This window comes from Lepidochelys kempii, chromosome 23 (genome assembly GCF_965140285.1).
Source record: "Lepidochelys kempii isolate rLepKem1 chromosome 23, rLepKem1.hap1, whole genome shotgun sequence".
Lineage (NCBI taxonomy): Eukaryota > Metazoa > Chordata > Testudines > Cheloniidae > Lepidochelys > Lepidochelys kempii.
In genome coordinates this window covers 4,360,953-4,365,808 of record NC_136402.1, presented here as the reverse complement: position 1 = coordinate 4,365,808, position 4,856 = coordinate 4,360,953, and positions in this window count along the sequence as shown.

Here is a 4,856-nt window from a genome sequence, read left to right as displayed (position 1 = left end):
TTCCTGTGCCATAGAAATGGTTTGCTGGGATCTCAGACCTTTGGTCGCTGCCCGTCCACCATAAATGGGGGCCCACCTAAATTTTCATGCCTGGCTATGCCACTGGGGAAGGCGTTGTAACTGGCACCGTTGGATCCATGCGGGAGGACGAGTGGATGTGTTAATTGGTGCCATGCTAGTCACCCACCATTGGGCCATGGGTACCATTGGAGCTCTGCAGCCAGGGACCAGGGCACCCTGGTGCCAGGTGCTGTACAGACACAGAACAAAAAGCCACCCCCTGCCACAAAGAGTTGGTAGTCAAACCATGCCCATGTCCCACGCCTTTACGGGGCCCTGATCCTTCCACCGTGGGGCAGATGCTGGTAGAAAGGATGGCCCAGGGGTGAGGATGCTGTTCTTGGACTTTGCAGACAGGGGCATGTGAGTGAGTCATTTAGCCTCACTGTGCCTCAGTTTCCTCTCTATGCAGTTGTGAGGCTAACTGCATTAGCGGGTGGGAGGTGGTCAGATATTGCAGTGAGGGGGGCTGTGCGAGTCCTTTGGTAGACAGACAGCACTTGTTTTAGCGAGGTGGGGGGCGTGCTATGAAGACAGGCCTTGTGCCTTCAAGAAATACTCACGCTTCCCTGGGTTGGTGCAGCTTCTCCCTTGCCTCGTCGTGGGTCCCTTTCTGGGTGCTCCCTTTCTGGGTGCTCCCTGCCTGCTGGACGCAGCCACCCCCTTGTGCCTAGCTCATGCCATGCTCCCGATCTGCCCCCCATGGGCCCTGAGCACAGTGTGGCCCCTGCTGCACCACCGATGGGTGGGGTCTGGGAGCACAGCCTGGGTAGGCGCCCTAGATGGCAGGGAGTCTCTGGGGGTCCTTTCCACCCTGTTTAAGGCCCCTGTGCCCTGCCAGGGGGGCACAGAGAGAGGGATCTGTGTCTGAAAAGGGAATCAGCCTCTGTCTTTATGGGCCTATCCTCTGGGAGCTGGGCTATAGCCCACATTTACATGGCTAACAAGAGCCTCCACAGTAGAAATACGCACCTGGGAAACAAATCCTCCTGTGTCAGGGTGTGACTCAACCTCTACCTGACCCGGGTCAGGAACAGACCTGTCCAGGGGGCTGGTTATTCCACCCCTGCCCACCTGGGGGAGTCCTTCTGCCTTCCTGTGATGCAGCAGGTGCCCTCTGCCACCGGAGATGGGAAGCCGGGTACCAGGGGAAAATCCTGGTTTCTGGGGGTTTTCTCAGCTCTTGCCAGGGGAAGGTGGTTTCCGGGGAGCTGAGAGCCAGGGCTGGGTGCCTGTTGCTGCCTTTATGGGCTGAGTGCAGGGCTGGCCTAACGCATCCCTGGGCCTGAGGTGACCGTTGGGGGGGGGGGTTTGCAGTGCCACTCAAAGTGCCGGCAGCTCTTTCTCATCATGACCCCAGTGAGGAGAGGAGGCAAGGGGGAATCAGGATGCCTGGGCGCCTTTCCTGGCTAGCTCAGCCACTGATTTGCCAGGTGGGCAAATGGTGCCTCAGTTTCCCCATGTGTAAGATTGTGGGGAGGTGATAAGAGTGACCTAAGGGAGGCCAAGGCCTTTAATTCATTGAGTTGGGAGCTCCACTTCCACCCTGGAGTGGGGGCTAGAACCCAGGAGTCCTGACTCTTAGCCCCCACCCCCCCCATTCTAACCACTAGCCCCCCCCATTCCCCTCCCAGAGCCAGGGAGTGGACCCAGGCATCCTGCTCTGACTCCTCTGCTCTATTAGACCATAGCACCGAGGGGTCCTGAGCCCCAGTCATTTCCCCCTCCCCCCAAGCTGTAACCATTACTTCAGCCTGCCCCAAGCACCTGGTCTGGGTCCTCAACGCTCCGGGGCTGGGAGCATCCCCCAGCCCCTGCCACATAGCGAGGCCTCAGCTGCCCCCCCACTCAGACAGGTTGCCATGGGAACACTGGGGGGGGTGCGCTTGGCAAAGTGTGTGTGTGTGTGGGGGGGGGACCAGAATGAAGCACAGTGTGGGGGTGGCTGGCTGGGGGTGGCCAGCTTGGGGGGGGGCAGGGGCGGGCGGGTGAGGGGGGAGCAGCTGGCTGGTTCCCAGGGCACCAGGCTGGCACAGTCCAGGTTGGATTAGAGGGACGAGCTGGTGCTGACTTGGCTGGGGAAATGGAGGCAGCCCCGGGTCATTCCCCCCCCCGCCCCCCCCACGGGCGAATCCAGGCTGGTCCTGATCCCCATTCCCCCCACCCCTGTTTTGCAGTCGTAGGCAGGCTACGGGGGACTTTGCACCCAGTTGGCAGCTCAGTGATTTAGGGGGATGGGCTGTGGGGGGGGCGGGAAAGACTGGCTAGGTCAGGACTCCTGGGTTCTCTATCCAACTCCATGTCGCTTTTTCACAGCTTGGCAGGGACGGGGGATCGTGCCTGGGGTTAAAGGGGAGATGTGAGTAAATCAAGACTGAGCTAGGAATTAGTCTGGTTCCTTCTGGCCTTGGCATCTACAAATCGATCCAGGGCTAAGTGCCACTGCTCCAACTCACTCGGTTTCTGGTTTCCCCAGCTGCTGTAGGAGTCACCCCCTCCCGGGCAGCTCGGCCCCCCAACCCGCCACAGCCCTGCTGCTTGCCCAGCCGAGGACGCCAGCCCCAGTGGCCTTCAACTGCCCCGGTGGGGGGCCAGCCCTTCACCTCCGCTGGATTTGAAGCCCCTCTCACTGGGACCTGGGCCAGAATGTGCATACAAACGCTGTCGTGCCCTCTGGATCCCAAGGGGGGAGGGGGCTGAAATGGATGTTGGGAGCCAGGGGGTGGGGGGACGACGTCCCAGCCCAGCCCACGACGGCATCACCCCCATGCCCCTGGCTCATGGATCGGGGCTCCCGGCAGAGCCCGGGGGCAAACACCCTTCAGAACAGGCCTTCCTGAGCCGGAAGATCCGGATGCTGCAGAAGGGGAAGACGGGCTGGGAGCCTGGCACCGCCAGGAGTTGTCTGCCTGGAAGCTAACCACGAGAGCCCCAGCCAGGCCATGAGGCACCCGGCAGGACTCAGTGCCGGGGAGCACGGGCTCCTCCCTGCTCAGAAAACTGCTCTGGTTCAAGGCATTGCCTCCAGGGAAGAAGGGCGCCGGCCCCAGGCCCCTCGCTACCCTCAGCGGAAGCATGGAGCCCTTTGCCGAGTCTCCCCTGAGATGGTGGCAGAGGCCTGACTCCCCCAGCCCAGGCGAGACAGGCTCCAACCCCGGGGGCTCCTGGGCTCTCCGAGGTCTGATCGCCGCCAGGGCAAAGAGGAGAGCAGGGCCAGATGCCAGCGCCCGAGGCAACACCAGGGGCAGAGAGGGATGGAGGAGACGCTGAGAAGCAAAGGGACCCCGGGGAGCTTGTGGTCCCCCCATGCAACACCCCCGTCCCAGAGGCAGGAGGCTGCAGCGTGGCCTCATTGGGCGCAGAGATGGAGAGAAACGCCGGAGCCCGGGGGCAGCCCAGAGGCTGTGGGGTGCTGCATGGAGGGCTGGGGGCCCAGGGAGGGGAAGGGCCAGGCCCCCTGCCTGCTCCCAGGCAGGGAAAAGAGGGGCAGATGGAGTCGGCTGCAGGGAATCCAGGTTGGGGGAGCAGGGGCTCCAGCCCAGGCAGTCAGGGCGGCTGTGGGGGGGGCAGCTGCTTGTGTGGAGGGCAACGCCCCCAAGCAGCAGCTGGAGAAAGGGGCCACGACCCTCACCCTGGGCACATTGGCCAGCTTGGCTGCTGCCGGGCCACCCCTGACCCCGCCTCACAGGGAGCTCAGTGGACACAGGGCCCAGCCCCCTGCTCCGGCCTGGGGAGATTCCCGCTCCAGCAGAGATGGGAGCTCTGCCCCACACCAGCCCCCAGCTGGACACCCCGGCACCACTGGGTGCCAGGAATCGCGACACCCCCTGTGCTCTGCAGGCCTAGCCTCTGGAGCCGCCCGCAGGAGGACACGCCAGCCCGGCGCCACGGAGCGCAGGAGGGGCCTGCCCCACCCACCTCCTTGGCACTGACTCCCACCCAGGCAGGCACCCTGGACTGGGCAGAGGCTGCAGGAGGAAGCGGCGTGGCCCACGCAGCTGGTAAGGGTGGCGTGTGCCAGCCAAGTGCGGGGGCTTGGCTGTGCTCCCCTGGTGCCAGGTGGCAGCAAGCCGGCCTGGGGGTCAGCGCCAGGGACCCCGAGGGGCAGGAGAAGCGACTGTTGTATGGGGCAGCGGCCGAGATCGTGGCAGCCGCCATAGACGCCGCAGGCAGGCAGGCGGCGAGGGACCGGCTGGGCAGGCAGCGAAGGGAGCCCGGAGGACATGGAAGGGCTCCATTGCTCATGAAGGAGGGGGGCTTGACCAGGCCCCTGGGGCACCCCTCCCCCCTCCTCTGGTGTCTGGTTGTTGAGCTTCTGCACTAATTACTGCTAATAAAACACCTTCCTGCTGCAGGAGCTCTGGTGTGTCCTTGCAGCAGGGGCAGCTCTAGGGGCCGACCACCCAGGCGCAGCCCAGTCGACATCCTTTGGAGACAGAACTGGACCTTGGTCATGGGATGGAGTCAGTATTATTACAGATGGGGAAACTGAGGCACAGGGCGGGACTGCGACTTGCCCCAGGTCATGCAGCAAGGCAGTGGCAGAGCAGGGATTGAACCCCAATCTCCTGCATCCCAGTCCAGTACACTAGATACTAGCTAGGAACAGAACCCAGGAGTCCTGACTCTCAGCCTAATCCTGCTCTAACCACTAGACACTACTCCCCTCCCAGAGCTGGGGATAGAACCCAGGAGTCCTGGCTCCTGGCCTTACTTTGCCTTCCCGAGCCGGGAACAGAACCCCGTGCCCAGCTGCGTTTCCTATTGCTAAGCTCCCCTGGTCTATTAGCGATCAG